Raw genomic sequence first — 19,448 nt, 5'->3', positions numbered from 1 at the left:
TTTTATCATTTATCATCACTCTCTCCATTGATGCCTCCCTATCTCCCAACCTCATAAGCTGACTCAAAGGTAAACAAACACATCATTTCAGAATAGAATAAAAGTTACCAAAACAGACGATTTGGAGTAGCAAAAACTATTAGGTATTCAAGAAAATTTAACAAAAAAATGAATTCAGTGACATCTTTAAACAACAAATATGAGCTTCCACGAGCATGTGCTTTAGTGCTCGTGCGCGCACACAGTTTACAGAAAGAACCTGCCTATGGCACTGCTTCCACTATGGAACAGAAAAGAAATTTAAGCAGATCCATTTCTGATTCTTCAGTCTTGCCTGCAACGAATAAATCCTTTTTATTCTTTCTTCAAATACCCTAACCACCCCAAGAAGGAGTCAAGCCAAAGACACCCAACTCATCCTCAAAAACAAAACAAAACAAAAAAAACAAAAAACTGGCAAAATTTATCTGGGATATGAAAGAGGGAAGGAAGATTTATCCTCTCCCAGACTTTCTCTAAGGCTCTAATCATTAGGACAAAATTCCATTATGTCACAATAACCTTCATAAAGGTACCTGACTGATACTAGTAGTGCTTCTACATTTATGACCTGCATTCTAAGCCTCCATCTCCTACAATTGCCAAACATACAACCACCTTGATTGATGTCAATTTCTAGAATCAAGTATGAATCCCGTGCAGAAATCATTGCAATGTCAATAAAAATGGGAAAAATTTTCTACCATTAAAACAAAATTGTTGCCGAAACCGGTTTGGCTCAGTGGATAGAGCATCGGCCTGCGGACTGAAGGGTCCCAGGTTCAATTCCGGTCAAGGGCACGTACCTTGGTTGCGGGCACATCGCCAGTAGGGGGTGTGCAGGAGGCAGCTGATCGATGTTTCTCTCTCATCGATGTTTCTAACTCTCTATCCCTCTCCCTCCCTCTCTGTAAAAAGTCAATAAAATATATTTTTAAAAAATTGTTAACAATGGTTATCCTTGGGAAGTAGAATTTAAGGAGTACTTTCACTTTGCTTATATATTTCAGCCACTGAGGGCTATTTATCAAACATCCCACAAATTCAAAAAGAGCAAGGTCCTGTGCCAGAGTTAGGAGACAGAAAAAGAAAAATCTCTCTTGTGGCACATAAAAGAGCTGCACTCTCTAATACTTCAGCCATTTAAAGTTTAATCAAAATTACATAAAATGTGAAATTCCATCTCTCAGTCCCACTAGCTACATTTCAACCAGAAACATGTGGCTAGTGGCTACTGTAAAGGACAGTGCAGATAGTTTTGGTAGACAGGGCCGACCTAAAAAGAAACCCTGGCCCTAGCCGGCTTGGTTCAGTGGACAGAGCACTGGCCTACAGACTGAAGGGTCCCAGGTTCAATTCCAGTCAAGGGCACATGCCCGGGTTGCGGGCTCGATCCCCAGTACGGGGCATGCAGGAGGCACCTGATCAATGATTTCTCTCTCATCATTGATGTTTCTCTCTCTCTCTCCCTCTCCCTTCCTTTCTGAAATCAATAAAAATATATTTAAAAAGAAAAAAAAGCAGCAGCAGCAGCAGCCCTGGTGCCAATTGAGACCTTGGAAATAAAGGGGTGATCTGGGAAGGCATGCATTGGAAATGGGTATGAATGTGAGCATTCCAGGGTGGCTGATGACAGTCAACACATGCCAGTGGCCCTTCCCTTCAGTATCATGCAATACCAAAACTGCCAGTGCCATTTCCCCAAAACCAAACACTTCCAGGAGGCATTACAAAAATGGATTGGGCAATAGGCTTTGATTATATTTTGCTGAGATAGCTTACATGAAAATACCCTAAAATGAACAAACGAGACTATAAAGTCAAATTAGGGCCTCACTAAAAAAGAGGGGAAAACAAAATTGGAATTAACTGCTAGATCATTCTGGAAATCTTTTTTTTTTTTTTTTCCATTCTGGAAATCTTTAACAGGTAAGCTAAACTAGAGATCAAGGGGACAAACCAAAGAATGCACTATGCTCATCCAAATACCTTTCAGTGGAAGAAGCATTTCCCAATAATCAAGGTCAATACATGAAATCACAGGTGATTAACTCGAGAGAAAGGAGGAGCGAGCACACATATAAATCCAGCCTGGTTAGAGCTGTGTAACAGTTTGGTACTTCCTAATGAGGGGGAGAGGAGGAGAGAGTCACTTTTCTCTTACTCTGCCTATACCTAACATGTGCTGCCTCAGCTTCCTCATCTGTAAAACAGGTATAAGGTAATCCATGTACAGTGCATAAAACAGTGCCTGGCATATAGAAAAGACTAAGGAAGCATTGGCTGTTATTAGTGCAGAAGTCTCGGAGGACCTAGTTTCACTGATGGAGAGTCAAAGGAATTCCCCAGGGTGAGCTCTCAGGGGGGAGAGAGAGGTTGTGTTGACTGTCATGTTGGAAGAAGGGTTTTGAAAAGTCCAAACTGTCCCAAGCTGAGCGAGCTAGCAGACCCCTTCCAATCATGTCCTATGGGCTACTGTAATGCCCAGCGCCACGGGGATATCTGCAGTAATGGCAGTAAACTCCAAGGTTTAGCTAAGGACCATACAGGATTTAGGGTATCAGTATTCACTTTTTTCCAAAATCTGCCATGTCTACCCAACTAGATTATTCTATCCACTCAGGCATTAATTAGGCACCCATGCCAAATCCGGCAGCTTATTAGGCAAAGTAGAAAACAGAAAACAACAAATCCCATTTCAAAAAGTAGAAGAGATAGAAAAAGAAAAATCTCTCTTATAGCACATAAAGTCTAGAGCTGCACTTGTAGGAATCTCTCCTACAGGTATAATCTCACATGTACAAAATGATACATACTCAAGATTGCCTTACAGCGCTGACTGCAAAAGCAAAGAACTGGAAACAAATCAAGTGCCCATCAATAGGAGCCTGGCTAATTACGGCATATCTGTATAATGGAACACCATGAGGCTGCAAAAAGGATGATGAAGCTTCCTTTGTGCTATCACGGAATGATCTCCCAAAACATTCTGTGAAAAAAGGAAGACACGGAACAGTAATTATAGCATACTACCGTTCCTGTAAAGGGGTGGGGAGGCCACACGTGTTTACATTTGCTTGTTTGTGTGTGCACAAAGTATCGCTGGAAGGAGAAATATCTCTGGTAAAACACTGAGGCGGGCAATGGGTGGCTAGGGGACAGGGTTAGGGACTCACATGGGTGCTTTGTGACTGCTGACACAGAACCATATTGCTACACAAAAACAAGCATTAAGCATAACATCCCCAACGAAGTGCTAATGGAACAGAGCTGAGGGGAATCCAGGAAGAAAGGTCTGAGAACAGGAGGCACTTGAGATGTTGAAGGATGAGCAGGAAACTGACCCATCTGACAGGGTTGGTAAGGGCCCTCTTGAGAGGAAGCAGCTTCATCAAAAACACAGAGGCAGAAAAAAGAGCACAGCATGTTCTAGAGACCAGTAAGTACAGGCTGGGAATGCAGGACCTGCCAAGCTGTTAAGGATTCTATAGCTACACTAAGGATCTGAACTTTATCTTGTGGGCAAAGAAAAGAAAAGATTTTCAAGCAGAGGTGTGCAACAGTCAGGTTTTGTTTGTTTGTTGTTTTGTTACTCCTCACCTGAGGAATATTTTTTCCATTGCTTTTCAGAGAGAAAGTAGGAGGGAGGGAGGGAGGGAGGGAGGGAGGGAGGGGACGAGAAGGATGGAGAGAGAAACATCGATGTGAGAGAGACACATTGACTGGTTTCTTCCTGCATTCACCTAGACCAGGGTCGCGAGTGAACCCGCAACCGAGGTACATACAACAGTTCGGTGCACAGGCCAATGCTCTAACCACTGAGCCCACCGGCCAGGGCCAACATCAGGTTTTTGTTCAGTGACTTGTAGAGAGAAAAAAATGAGAGGAAAGGATGAAGAGGCCACCTCATAAGAGACTTCTGCAATCAAGCATAATACCCTACCTACCTTCTTGGTATTCCCAGCGGCAGGTGGCAGTGAATTTCACTGAACTGGCACCCAATGAATACTTAATTTCCCAGTTGAGAATAACAATCCCTATCAACTGAGCATTCAAATTGTGGCCATGCGTCATGATGAGAGAAAAAGTAACTGAGGCCTCAGTGCTAGCATTATGAATACCAAACAGATCCCAACAACTGCTATTCAGATGTGTGAGACACTTACTGATCAAACCCTAAGAGAGACTGCTACCTGGGGGCAAGTTACAGGACAATAGATCAATAGCATGTGCTGCTCTCCTGACTCAGACTTCCCCCTGCTGCTGCCTTTGTGGCACTCTGTCATGCTGGCTAACCTAAACAGTTTAATCAAGCAAATGGTTCTCTTTCGTTCTCCCAGAAAACTGAACTGCTTTCCAGCTTCACAGAGTTTCCACACTCATTCCTGGCATCTAGTTCTTTAAAAAATCTGGAATTGCAACACAAAAAGCCCTGTGACAGGCAGAGTAGGTATTTAGGCTTATTTATAGACAAGAATTCAAATTACAATAAATGACTTGTCCAAGGTCCCAAAGATGGTGAAAAGCAAAATGAATATTAACAGCAAAAAGGGTATTTTTACATCGCTTGAGGAATTCCAAGAATCTAAGGACTGAAAGACTCCAGAGACTTAATTTTCTCCTGGTTTCACCAAAAAATTCTTACCTTTATTTCAACTAACATTGTGCTCCTATTGACATGCTCTAGAATAAATGTGGCAGGTTCACAGAATAAATGTGGGAACAAAACAAAAAAGTCCTGTGGAGCTTCCAAAGTTATTTCACAATTTCTTCCTCATGTCTGAATATAAACCCCCACTTTGCACTTGAATATCAGGTCTGCTAGCACTCTCCCTCATGAAAGAAATTACCAGTAAATAAACAGGTATATGTGTATGCAAATATCTTGTTAAATAATAATAAAAAGGTAAAATTTTAAATCTCCAAGTTATTTCTTATTCAAGATAAAACATGACCTTGGACCACTTTCTTAAAAGGCTCTTTCTGCTGAAACCGGTTTGGCTCAGTGGATAGAGTATCAGCCTGCGGACTGAAAGGTCCCAGGTTCGAGTCCGGTTAAGGGCACGTACCTTGGTTGCGGGCACATCCCCGGTAGGGGGGTGTGCAGGAGGCAGCTGGTCGATGTTTCTCTCTCATCGATGTTTCTAGCTCTCTATCCCTCTCCTTTCCTCTCTGTAAAAAATCAATAAAATATATTTTTAAAAAAATAAAAAAGGAAGTATTAACCTTTAAAAAAAAAAAGGTTCTTTCTCATAATGAGATGAAATCTATCATCCTAGTCAATGCATTCTTGAGTTGAAATGTTTAGTCACTCTTAATTCTTTAAGATAAGATCAGGAGGAAAAATCAGGCCACTGGTCTTCTAAATTTTTTACTTTCTGGTACAGAAACAGGGTGTTCCTTGTGTTACCTGTAAGGGAAGAATTGCTTTTGTTTTATAAATGGTGTATAAACCCTCTGAGAGAGGAGGAGGCGTGTTTTGTATAACTGGTACTCTAAACAGTACAGACACCCAAACGCTGGTTGAATGGGTAGGAAAAGGAAAACATATTTATCCTCTGAAGCTACAAAGAACTAGTTTGTTCACTCTTCTGCTTCATAGCCCTTAATTATTTAAATATTTAAATAAAATTAAATACATTAAATAAATAGAATTATTTAAATCTCATGTATATTTAAAGACTTTTGTCTCATGAAAGAGAAGATATAACTAATTTCATGGCCATTTTTTCTTTTCATCAAGAAAAGAAAAAAGTAATAAACCAATAGCTCCTTTCTCTTAAAATAAATATGGTGGGGGAAGAGTTACCTTTCTGAAAAAGAGAACTTAGGGTTTAGCTACAGCTATTAAACATGAAGTAGACTTTCGTTCTCCTCGCTTCTGACAGTGAAAAGCACACCAGAGGTGACAGAGAGCAGGGGCTCAGGACAAAGGCTCTGACCTAGACCGCTGCCTCAGGGACCTACTAGCCGTATGGCCTCGGGCAAGTCCTCTCTGAAGCCTCAGTTCCCAGGCAAGAAAATGAAATACCACCTACTTCAGAGGATTATTGTTAGGAGGATATGAGGGAACACTCAGTAGTCTCCTGGTACACAATAAGCATATTTTTGTTATTAACTGATTCATATTGCTAATAATTAATTCAATATTGTTCCAAGAAAGGGTAACTGCCTCACCTTCAATGGCACTAGAGTCCAATAGATCTTACTATTATTAATTTCTTGCTTTTCAGCTCAATTTTTCCTTCATGTGTTTATAAGAAAATCCAAACATAATACAACCACACTGTAAATATATATATATATATATATATATATATATATATATATTTTTTTTTTTAAGTCAAAATAATAAAATCATTGTAGAAAACTCTCAGAAAAAATTTTATTCACTCAAAATTCAACAGCACAGAGATCAATACTAACAGCACTTTGGCATATTTCTTCCACTTTTCCCACTTATATTTTAAAATTACTGAAATCTTACTATTTATAGTTCTATATCCTGCTTTTTTCTCATACTTAAATTTTATTTTTTATGCACCTTTCCATGTCAAGAATTTTCTAAAACAATCTATTTGAATGACTTCATACTTTTCCATAAAGCAACCATTCCCCTAGGGCAGCAATTTTCAACCTTTTTCATCTCACAGCACACATAAGCTACTTACCAAAATTCTGTGGCACACTAAAAAAAAAAAATATTTTTTTGCCGATCTGTCAAAAAAAAAAGGGTATAACTTTGATTCATTCACACCAGACAGCTATTGCTGTGTTCGCTGTTGTCATTTTTTAACTTGACAACATAAAGGAAAAGAGATCAGTCAGGTATTGCACATTTTAAAAATTCTTTGGCACACCAGTTGAAAATCACTGCCCTAGAGCTAAAACATTTAGATTGTTTTACTTTTTTATACACATCACTATAGGTAACATCTCTGTATACAATCCTTATTCTCATCCCTATTTCTTGGTCCATACGGATCCCTATAAGCAGGTCAAGGATTGTATGTCTCTTAAAACACTACCAAACTGCTTTTCAAAAAGTCCAGTTGACCTATCACGATAACATCAGCAGTGACCAAAAAATCTGGAAGTACAACACAGATAGTGAAGATCTGTTATCAAAAGAATGCTTTCCGATACTAGTGGTAATTTGTACCAGATAGGTATTATCCCATTCTTTATCAGATAAGTGACCTTGAACAAATTTGGAAAAGTTATAAATATCATTTTACACACTCATATTTGTGCCTTTCAAATAGAGACTCCCAAATAATTTCCAACTTAAGAATTGTGTGTAAAAAGTAAATTATGCCCCATCATATAAAAGAGGGATTCGTACAATATGTAGAAAATTCAGAAGTGTACACTTAAGATTTGTGTTTTTCTACACATAAGTAGTACTTTAATTAAAAAAAAAAATGGCCTTAGCCACTTTTACTCAGTGGATAGAGTGTTGGCCTGCAGACTGAAGTGTCCTGGGTTCGATTCTGGTCAAGGGCACATACCGCGCTCGTATGCAGACTCCTCCCTGGCCCCGGCTCTGGTCGGGGGCATGCAGGAGGCAATCAACTGATGCGTCTCTCTCACATGGATGTTTCTCTCTGTCTCTCCCCCTCCCACCCAAGGGTCTTGGGTTTGTTTTCTGATCAAGGGCATGTATCTGGGTTGCAGGTTCAATCCCTGGTCCGATTGGGGGTAGGGGTACTCTTGCAAGAAGCAACAAATCAATGTGTCTCTCTCTACATTGATGTTTCTCTCTCTCTCTCTTCCCTCCCTACCTTTCCCTCCCTTCCACTCTCTCTAAAAATCAATAGAAAAAATATCTTTGGGTGAGGATTAACAACAACAACAAAATAAATAAAAGAAAAAATGTTAAAAGGGGATCTGTACACAAGAAAATATATGTATTCCTTGGATACACACACAAAACATCAAATCACAACTGCTTTAGCTAATTTTGCCATTTTTAAGCTTTTGTGACTGTTTATTAATTCTGGGCATATGCCAATAGCTGAGACCCACACCCAAATCAGTCAGGGGCCCTTTCCCCTTTTCCCTCATTTATCAAAGGTTTTATCTACATTCCTCAACTGACTGATCAATCAGAGGAAGGTATTGCCTATAGGCCTGCAACATTTTAAAAAGTAGCCCTGGCTGGTTTGGCTCAATGGATAGAGCGTCTGCCGGCAGACTGAAAGGTCCCAGGTTCAATCCCGGTCAAGGGCACAAGCCTGGGTTGCAGGCTCAATCCCCAGTAGGGGGCGTGCACGAGGCAGCCGGTCAATGATTATCTCTCATCATTGACATTTCTATCTCTCTCTCTCCCTCACCCTTTTCTGAAATCAATAAATAAAAGTATTCAATGATTTGGTATCAAAAAATAGCATCTATAAAATAAAAATATAAAACAGGAAAATAAAACCACAGCATCCACCAGCCTTGCATCTACATATTGAATAAATATTTTTGAAAAATAAAGACCTGGTGCTATTTTTACGGCCATGCATTTAGGTACCCAACCCCCAGCAAAACATTCCCTTAAAGTTAAAGCCACTCTGGCTGAAGATGCAGATTTTTTTTTTTTTTTAAATATATTTTATTGACTTTTTACAGAGAGGAAAGGAGAGGGACAGAGAGCTAGAAACATCGATGAGAGAGAAACATCGACCAGCTGCCTCTTGCACACCCCCTACCGGGGATGTGCCCGCAACCAATGTACATGCCCTTGACCGGAATCGAACCTGGGACCTTTCAGTCCGCAGACCGACGCTCTATCCATTGAGCCAAACCGGTTTCGGCTGAAGATGCAGATTTTAAGAATCTAATAATCTTGTATTAATGCAGTGCTGGCTTTCATTTGTACACAATCAATTTGTTACTGAACAAAGAATCCTTTTTAATTGCCTGTAGCAATTAAAGATAATCATTTTCCTTTGTCTTATTCCTAAGTAGTGCAGACTGCAATAAATGAAGCCACAGTTTTGACCTTTTTTGAAATGAAGATTGGGAGAAGTATAATTTTTTACACTTCAGGAGGCTATTAGCTGAAACTGACCAACATTATTTAATAACTTTTGAGTTGCAGTTAAAAAAAAAAAAGATTATAGTGAGCTCCACACAAATCAGTAAAGGGGCAAAGTTTATTTTTATCTATCCAGTTCTAGTTGCCTAGAGTTTTCTTAAAAGAAGAAAATCTCTCAGTTCAGAGCTATGCAGGTGCTTTTCTATTTGCCAAAGAAAATATAAATTTAAAAGTCATTCCAGGACCAAACATTTCTATCTTCTTTCTGTTAGATAAGTTTACTTATATAGTTTTGTTATACATGGGTTTGAATCCGGGTCAGAAATAAAATGCTTAACTTTTAAAATATGCTGGCTAGAAAAACAAGCTGATACTTGTGGCTATAGATTCTTTTCAAAATATTATAATATAGAACCTACGTGTGCTTAGTTTCTGAATATGAAAATCTTTATTACTACGGGATTGCCTCCCAAGGAACCAGAAATCAATCATATTGGTTTACACACCATTTACTTCCCTCACCCCACCCTATCTATACCGGTATATATAAAAGCCTAAGCGACCATTACGACCGGTCGATCGAACGACTGGTCGTATGATGAGCACTGACCACCAGGGGGCAGATGCTCAACACAGGAGCTGCCCCCTGGTGGTCAGTGTGCTCCCACAGCCAACCTCCCGCAGTCTCTCCCCCAGCCAGACGGCCCCAACTGGGGCTGGGCGAGATGGCCTGATAGGGGCTGGCCAGGCCAAGGGATCCCACCGGTGCACAAATCCGTGCACCGGGACTCTAGTATTATATATAGTTAACTAGTAGCCCATTTGCAGGAAAATCCTGCAAGCGGCTGTTGCGGCCGCGTGCGCTGCTGCTGCTGCCACCTTTGCAGCCACCGCGCCTGCACCCGCTCACCACTGCCGCCCGCCCCGCTCCGCCCCGTTCCACCCCGCTCCGCCCACCTGGGCTTTCCCTCTGGCAGCCATCTTGCTTTCCGCTTTTCCTCCCTCTTCCTTCTAAGTTGTCTTCAGTCTTCACTCCTCCCTCTCTCCGCGTATGCAAATTAGCCGCCATCTTTGTTGGGTAATTTGCATACTTGCCCTGATTGGCTGGTGGGCGTGGCTTGGGCGTAGTAAAGGTGCGGTCAATTTGCATATTACTATTTTATTAGGTAGGATTGTTTATAACTGACTATAAACTCCTCAAGGGGATGAATTATAGCTTCTTCTTATATCCCAGAGACAAGGCAGTCTAATAAAATAAGCACATATTTTGGAATCAGATAGACATAGATTCATAACACAGCTCTACCACCTAGCTGTGTAATCCTGGACAAGACACTTAGGATGTATGTGTGTACATATGTATGAAGATTAAATACTGAACAGGAAGGCTTGCCCTCTAAGAATTTAAAGTCTAAAAATGACCTTATAGTTAGTATACACATCTCCCCCCATCAAAAGAAAAAAGGCTTTGACACCTGTGTGAATTCAATCACTATTATGCACTGGGGTCTACTATGTCCAAGGTATTTTGCTAGGTGTGATGGAAAATGAAAGCTATATGAGGTTCCGCTTCCTCAAAAAGACATTTGAGTATTATTAGCTATAAAACAAGGTGGAAAGGGACCCAACTAGTATAAACCCTTCGTTTTTAAAATCAGGGGTAGGGAACCTTTTTTCTGACAATGGCCATTTGGATATTTATATCATTCACGGGACACACAAAATTATCAACATAAAAATTAACCTGCTAGCCCGACTGGCGTGGCTCAGTGATTGAGCATCAACCTATGAACCAGGAAGTCCCAGTTTGATTCCTGGTGAGGGACATGCCCAGTGGGGGGCGTGCTGGGGGCAACCCATCAATGATTCTCTCTCATCATTCATGTTTCTCTCTCTCCCAATCCCTTCCTCTCTCAAATCAATAAAAAATATTATATTTTAAAAAATAAGCCTGCTATATTTGGTTACACATTTAATTAACTCACCCCTAATGCCTTGGCAGAGCCAGACCAATTGATTTTGAGGGCCTTATACAGTCCACAGCCAGATGTTCCCCACCTGTTTTAAATGAAGTAACTGCAGCCCAAAGAAATGAAAATCACACAGCCAGTAAGCAACAGTCAGGGCTGTGATACTGGTTTCTTCATTATCAATTCAACATTCTTTGCACCATAGGAAGCTGCCTTTTAATGGTTCAAATTCTGCCCTAGCCAGTTTGGCTCAGTGGATAGAGTGTCAGCCTACGGACTGAAGGGTCCCAGGTTCTATTCCACTCAAGGGCACATACCCAGGTTGTGCGCTCAATCCCCAGTAGGGGGTGTGCAGGAGGCAGCCGATCAAATGATTCTCTCTCATCATTGATGTTTCTCTCTCTCTCTCTCCCTTTCTCTCTGAAATGAATAAAAAAAAAAATTTAAAAAATAATTCAAATTCTATTACCAAGTACAAATATTACTATAGTGACCAGTAAAAGGACATTTTCCAAATAAGAATGCAGAGACTCTAAGAAAGCAAAAAGGTATGAAATACCTGCAGACACATAATGCAACAGTCACAACTGTTGGAAACTTCATAAAATGAAAATGTTCATTTAAATAAAGGAAGATGAAGGAGATAGGCTCTGGCTGTTTTCAACTAAAATAAGTGTTACTTTCTTGTAATGAGGCTTCATGGCTGAAAGTACCTGGTTCTCAGCTAATCTACCAACTTAATGGTGTTTTTTAATATCAGAGAAGCAAATAAATGAAAATTAGACTGTTAAGTTATTTTTAAGAATTCTTCATAGATGAAGCCTAATAAAGCACTATATCGAAATTTAAATAGAAATAAACTTTCAGGTGGGATGAGGGCATGAGACTGGGGGGTAGGGGAGGCTGGGGGAAAGTCAATGGGGGGGAGGAGATATATGTACTACTATGTGTAATACTTTAAACAATAAAAAAATTAAATAAAAAAAATAAACTTTCAGGAAGATGAACACCAATGATTTGTTTGCATTTCTTAATGACAGCAATTCAAGTGCTATTCAGACCATTGCTATTTGAGAGCCTACGTTAACAATGACTCAGCTTGAAAACTTCCATATTGTTTTTTAAAGAGGTATATGGTTTTAGTTATGTAGTTACAGTTAATACAATCTGGATGCCCCTTTTACCCCTAAATTAAAAACTAATTTTCTTGCAAATGGAATAAAGAGAGGCAATGTTTCTTTTACATTTGCAAAAGTATACAACAGGTAATCCAGTTCATTTTACTGCATCCCCAGGAAAGAGCCCCTACTCCAATTCTGGGTTACAGAATATAATTTGGGAAAGGTAGTTAGAGTAACACCAGAAGTCCAGTCCCAGCTCTAATTTGGTATGTGACTCAGAACAACAAGAATCTACCATCAGCTAGACAGAACAGTACACTTCAGACTAGGAAATGTGAAGTCCGAAGAGGTGAAGCGATTTGCCCAACATTCCAACTAATTGGGTTAAGGCCAGACCAGAAGGTCTCCCACCGGTGTGTCTAGTCCTCTTTCAACTATGACAGGAAGCCTGTCCCCACACCCCTTTTGCAAGCCTTCCATTTCCCCACCTGTAAATTAGGAGGCCAGCCCAGGCACTAATTTTCAAACTGTGTTGCTCCAAGCTCAAGGGATTTCTGCTAGTCAACTTCCTCCCACTTCAAGCAGAGCATCTCCAAAATTATCTATTATATAGTGTGGAAAAGGTAATTTAAACAACCGGACTAGATGATCCATAAAATGTCCCACTGACTGGGTAAATTAAGACAGTTCAGACCACCAGGTGGTGAATGACAATACAGCAGATCACAGGAAGGCCTGCAAGAGGCCTAACACCTCTCAGAACCCCACAAACCGAAGATGGAAAAGCAGAGGAGACTAGAGAGGGAAAACCCACTCTCACCTTTTCAATCTCCAACTGTACTGACCTCATATGTTTTCCCATCACGTACAGACTAACTAAATAAATAAATACCTATGAAGCTGTGGTTTATTTATTTATTAAATGTATTTTTATTGATTTCAGAGAAGAAGGGGGAGGGAGAGATAGAAACATCAATGATGAGAATCATTGCTCGGCTGCCTCCTGCACGCCCCACACTGGGGATTGAGCCCACAACCCGGGCATGTGCCCCTGGCTGGAATGGAATCTGGGACCCTTCAGTCTGCAGGCTGACGCTGTATCCACTGAGCCAAACAGGCTAGGGCTGAAGCTGTGGTTTAGTCATCTGTGCAACTGTCACTCCTCCCAGCCTGTTCTTTGCCAAAAGTCGCCATCAGGCCCATGGATCTACACGTGGACAACTCCTTCCATGTATCCGGATCAAAAGGAATGACTATCCCCACCCCACCTCCACCCCTTATTGTCTTAAATGTTTCATGCCAAGAAAAATAGATCATGCCAAGAAAAAAAAGGGGAGATATGTAAGGGAGGGGGGACATAACCAGAAAAAAGGGTTAAAAAAAGAACAGAACTTTGACCAGGCCAGTATTGCAAAGACATTCTAGGCAAGGCAAAAGCCCCTGAAGACATGTCACTAGGTTGAAACAGTCATCTACCACCATCTCCTGCTCCACACACTACCCCCACCTGGCACATGAACGGTTCCAGAAGGCCAAGGCTACCACCTCGGATTTCTGTAGCACCCAATTCCAACATGAGAGCAAACGTTGATACTGGGGTTAGAGCCTCTGCTACCATCAGAGAAATCTGACAGTCTTTGGAACATCAGTTACCAGTTAGAAAGAAAAATCAGCTCTTTGTTCTTCTGTATCCTCTCTTCCTATTATGTAAACTTGGGCTTGGGCATGCAGAAATTTTCTATCCTGCCAGTGGTGCTAAAACCCTGGAACACAAAGCGGTACTGCACACACAGTTGTTTGTATTCTTAATTAGCTGCCATTTCCACATTAAGATTTTTTTAAATCTATTTATACCGCCCAGCCGGTGTGGCTCAGCAGTTGAGAAATAAGTTAGAATCAAGAGGTCACGGGTTCGATTCCCGGCCAGGGCACATGCCCTGGTTGCGGGCTTGATCCCCAGTGGGGGTGTGCAGGAGGCAACTGATCGATGATGTTTCTCTCTCATGGAACTTTCTCTATCTCTCTATCCCTTCTTCTCAAAAAAAAAAAAACAAAAACAAAAACAACCCACAAAAACACAACTATTTATACCAACATGGGGACCATAAAATTCAGAGAATTAATCATAATTCACAAGGCCAAAATTCAGAAATTAACAGAAACCAGGGAAAATGAATCAAAATTCTTAAGTCAATAATGGTGAAGATACATGCCATACATAATTAAAATTACCAGCCTCTGCTTGTCAGAAAATTTAAAGTCCTAAGAAGTTAGAAGCTAAAAGAGCCATATGGATCTACTACCCAGCCAGCCCTGCTCATTGTCTTACATACAAATGCCCTAACACGTGCTGAGTCAGTCAATGGTCCAATTTTGTAGATGACAGTCAATGTTTATTTCAAATGTGTTCACATAAAACTATTTTTAAATAAGTGCTGAAGTAAATAAAGTTTGATCATAACTCAGTTAAGAAATAGAGTCCTTCCAGTAAATGCTCCTTCACAGCTGGATGGATGCTTTAATATGCAATTGCCCTAGGCCAATTCCTAAGGGGAAAAATCAGGCTTTTGATTTACTTAAGAAGTAAAATAAATAAACCTAGGACATGCAAAAGGTTCCCTCTCCTAAGTTAAGGAAGGAAAATAGTTGGATGGCTTTTCTGTAAAAACCACCTCTTCCTCCGAATGAATTTCCTAAACCCCACCCCCAACATAAGATCACTGAAGAAAACAGCTCAAGGAAAGGTGGCTAAGCTACATTTCCCAGGTAATAAGACCAAAAATCCAATCTAATCAGCCAGTTCCTGGCACCGATTTCTCACTATCAAATCAGGTCCCACCGATATAACCCCTGTACAGCAGTGAGCCCCTTCCCCCCACAATCCAGCATGAATCTGCCCAGAGGCATTCAACTCCTGTGGGTGGAAGTGCCTGCAATACCAGAGGGCAGAAATCTGAGTGACACTTGGCACTCTCCTTCAACAAACAACCGCAAAGAGCTTTCCAAACCCAGGCCCTCACTATTTTCAAGACCAGGAAGTTGAAGCCTTCCTGGGGCAGAGGTAAAAAAGAAATAAGCCCACTCTCCCCCACCCCTCCCACAAGTTACACTGCAAACCAGAGGCCATTAGAGAAGGCACGATCCCTGCAGACCCAGAGCAGTAAATACTAAGTGTGTCCATAAGCCCTGCTTAGATGGGGGAGAACTTGAGAACTGGCATTTCCCCAGACAGGGGTAAAACAAAAATATGACTTGTCAGCTGCAAAACAAAACAAAACAAAAAGCACACTCCTAAGTTCTCCCAAAGGGTGCTGGCTTGGAGGTGGAAAGGGGGAGAGGGTACAACTGTCTCTTTACAAAAGCTCAGAGAAAGGGGGGGGGGGGGAGGCAAGACCTGTGAGCAGCTGCACTCTCCTTTTCTGAAGGACACAAAGCAGCAAAGCCCAGGGAACTGAAGGGACTGGGGATCAAAATGGGCGAGGAAAAGAAAATGGGGCACTGGAAAGAGATCCACCCCGCCTACCACTACTAACCTTGGTAAAGGGGATGGGGAAAGGGGGGACACTCCCAGACTCCAGAGAGCAGTGACCAATCAACCAGCACCCACCTATTTACCCAGATCTCACAGGATCCCTCAGGATAAAACCCTCAGGATCAGGGAGCAGAAGGAATCTGCAGTCTAAACCAGAGCCTAGAGAACCCTAGATCCAACCCAGCCCCTTCCTCTCCCAAGCTGAGGATGGAACCTAGAGGAAGGCATGCCTGAGAGGGGGCGCACTCAGTGGGGAATGGGCGGGTCAAGGGAGGGGAGCTAGGAGAAGCAAGTATGATAGCAACTTAATGGGAAGAGCCTGGCAGGATACTAGGGGGAAAAGGTAAGGGAGGAAAGAAATCAATGGAGAACAAAATTGGGAGAGGGGTTTCAAAGGGAGGAAGAATCCATCCGAAAACTCAGGAGGCTCCAAGAGGGGATTTTGGGGTTGGGGAGGCAGGCGATGATAGGCAGGAATGCTTGAAAAGACATCTCTAATATCGGGCAGAATTCAGGGAAGGAGGACTCAAAAAGAAGGTATGAGGCAGGGCAACGTGGGGAGGACAAATACCGGAAAGGGGAGAGTGGGAGGTTGAGAGCTGAATCAAAATGGTGGGGGGAGAGAAGGCCAGGTGGTAATCGTAGAACTGAGAAGCAACAGAGGTGGAGGCAGTTACAAGGAGACCAGGGTGGAAGAGGACCACTCCAAAAGGGACAGCGGTAGAGAAAGTTGAAATGGGTCCAAAGAAATAGGTGAGCAAGTGGACAGCTCCAAGGGGGCAGAACCGGGAGGAAGACGTTGGAGAGGATGGGGCAGAAATGAACAAATGGAAGAACAGGTGCAAAAAGGATCTGGGGCAGGTCTATGAGATGAAGAACAGGAAGGGAAGGGGGTGATGGGTCACAGAGAAGTTATCGATGGTTTCATGAGCCAAAGGGCCAAAATGGAGACGGAGACGAGAGGACGTGGAGCAAAAAAGAGGAGGCTGGAAGCCGGTCTAAAGGAAAGAATTGCGGGGAGACAGGTCAAAGAAAGGGGGAGCAAATGAATGAAATAGCTCAAGAGTAGCAAAGAGGAGGCGGGAAGAGAAAAACCTCAAGAATACTGGGGCAGACTGAGTCCTCAGGGCAGCACTGGGGCTGCGGAAAGGCTGGGTTAGGGAGAGGCGGCAGAGGAGTGCATGGCAGAAAGGAGAGATCTGCAGGGTCAGAGATGGGGAGGAGGCTGCTTCCAGAAAGGCAGAGTCAGGCGAAAAGCAAGCAGAATTAGGGAGCATAGCAAGAGCTGGAATTGGGCGAGGGGTAGAACCGGGAGGCAGAAAGGTCTGGAAGAGAGGAAAGGGTCTGAATGGCAAAAAGAAGAAAGACCCGAGGAGAGGGAGATGACAGCCTGAGGGAGCAGGGGACAGCACTGAGGTGGGGAAGGTCACAGAGCCAGGGGCATCCCTGGGGTGCAGCAGGTGCTGAGAGTGGGCAGCAGGGCCCAAGACGGAGGTGAAATCAAGTCCAAGGAGAGAAGGCCTGAGACAGCGGTGCTAGACGAACAGGGTCTCAGAAGGATCTCCAAGGAGGTGGAACCGCAGGTCCTAGAGGGGACAGCTCCTGGGGATGCAACAGATCCTGCGAGAAGGGGGAAGAGCAGGCAGGTCAGAGAGGAGGGCAGTAGGAAAGGGGTCGGAGCGGAATCGGAGGAGCGGCAGAGAGGTCACGAATCTCGAAGTGGGGGGTCCAGAATTAAGGGACGCAGAAGGGTTACTGAGGAAGGGGATCCCATGAGCACTGCAGAGTCCAGGAGGGGCAAAGGCGGAAGGGGGGGGGGTGCAGAATGGGGAGCAGAGTGGTTGAAGTGTGGGGAGGGGGTGGCGAGGCAGATACCGAGATCCCCACCGGAGGGTGGAGGCAGACTCGGGCGCAGCGAGGCAGGGCGGTCAGGGGCATGTCTGGAGGGCCGGCGGGCGCCGCGAGCCGGGCCCCAGCACGAAGCGGCGGGGCCGGCGGGGCCCGGGGCGCTGGGGGGCCGCTCCCTCCCCTCCCCCTCCAGATCCTCCATTGTTCGCGGGCTTCGGGCCCCGCGGTCCCCGCCTCCCCCAGGACCCCGCAGCGGGGCGGCGCCCGGCCTCGCCGCCGGGGCCCACGAGCTCGCGCACTCACCAGCGGGGCGCCCTCAGCGCGTCCCCGGCCTCCGGGATCCCGGCTGTGTCGACGGCGGCCCCGGCGCCATGTTCTGCTGCTCCTCGTCTAGAGGCGGCTCCGGCGGCGGCGGCGGCTCCGGCGGCGGGGGGCCGGGCGGACCCTCCCTCGCGGACTCCCTCCTCCGCCTCCTCCACCTCCTGCAGCTCCCGCCGCGCCGCGGCTCTCCCTCGGGGCCGGGAGGGGGGGGCGGGGAGGGGAAGGGGGAGGGGCGGGAACCAGGGGGAGGGCGGACCGGCCTCGCTCGCTCGCTCCTTCCCTCCCTCCTTCGCAATGGCGGCGGCGGCGGCACCTCTTTCCTGCGGCCACCGCTCCCTCGCGCGCGCCCCCCTCGCTACTGCGCGTGCGTGGCGCTGGGACCGTTGCAGGATAACGGCCCCTGGGAGCGCGCCGCGGGGGCACAGCCGGCGCGGGGTAGGGTGAGATGCGAGAGCGCGTGCACCCCCGAGGGGGGTCACTGCCGCCGTCGCGGCCTGGCGCTGGGAACGGCCGCGGAGGGCGCAGTGCGCGTGCGCCCCAGGAAGATGCCGCTACTGCAGTGACTGCGGCGCGAGACGGGGCGCGAGGCGACCCGCGACCGGGCAGAGTGCTGGGTGGGCCAGTGCGCGTGCGCGGCCGGGGCTGCCAGCCGCCGCAGCTGCAGGCGCGAGGCGCGGAGGGAGTGGCCGGCGGGCGGTGCGCGCCTCGGAGGCAGGCGATCCCCCTCCTCGCGCTGGCTCCGGGAGAAAGCTGGAGGGAGGCACGGCCCGTCCTGCGTGGGCGGGGGCGATTCCGCTCGCGCGGGACCTGGCCAGCCAATGAGAGGCCGGGGGAGGTGGGTTTGCCGCGCGAGCTGCAGCTCCCGGGGTAACCGAGGAGGAGAGAGGGAGAGACGTAACGTGGGGCGGTGAGGAGGGGCTAAGGAGGGGGGAGCGCACCCAGCGAAGAAGTTGACTGGGGAGCACGAGGAGGGGTGGGCCCGCCTCAGCCCAACCGGGCCTGGCCATTCGCCGTCGCTGAAGAAGGGGGCGGGGCTGGGAGCGCGTGCTCTGGCCCCGGCGGTGAAGGAAATCTGCAGTCCACGCTCGCATCCATGCTGCTCGTTCTGGTGTCTGTGATCTCCAGAAACCCGGGAGGGGAGCCCTGGCTTTCCAGTCAGCGTTGCACACATGGCTGCAAAGCAACTGTCAGCGTGGGCGACTGGAGGGGAAGTCGTAGTGACGGCAAGTTGCCCGCTGTAACACTTGAGTTCCTCTGAGCTGAGGAGGGGTTCCTCTGGGGCCCCTCCGGAAATGTGGATCTTGGACCAGGAGCGTTCCAGGCGCCGAGGCAGTATCTGTGGAATGCATGAAGCAAGGCTCTGCTTCCTATTGCGCTTTGCGTTTCTCTCCTCGGTCTCTTCATCTATAAAATGGAAGAACAATCTTACCGTCCTCGTGGAGTTGTGAGAATTGAGTTGTATTTGTAAAGCGCTGAAAATCATGGCTTGCTCTGTAAGCGATGATAAAATTACATTGCGCTCAGGTTTTAAAACACCCCATTAAATAAAAGATTTCTGGCCCGGCCCGGAGTGGCTCAGCTGGTTGAGC

The 19,448-nt window shown here is 45.2% G+C and overlaps 1 protein-coding gene across 2 annotated transcripts in view; it reads right to left on the bottom strand.

The window, feature by feature from the left end:
- ARHGAP35 (Rho GTPase activating protein 35) overlaps positions 1-18,026 on the bottom strand; it is a 140,334-nt gene extending 122,308 nt beyond the window's left edge. For both annotated transcript variants that reach the window (XM_008154436.3, XM_054710015.1), the window contains exon 1: positions 17,842-18,026. The gene's annotated coding sequence lies outside the window, so the exon portion shown is untranslated. The remainder of the gene's footprint in view (positions 1-17,841) is intronic.
- Positions 18,027-19,448: the final 1,422 nt, after the last annotated feature.

The sequence above is a fragment of the Eptesicus fuscus genome, chromosome 21 (genome assembly GCF_027574615.1).
Source record: "Eptesicus fuscus isolate TK198812 chromosome 21, DD_ASM_mEF_20220401, whole genome shotgun sequence".
Taxonomy (NCBI): Eukaryota; Metazoa; Chordata; class Mammalia; order Chiroptera; family Vespertilionidae; genus Eptesicus; species Eptesicus fuscus.
This window is presented reverse-complemented; position numbering and strand designations above follow the sequence as displayed.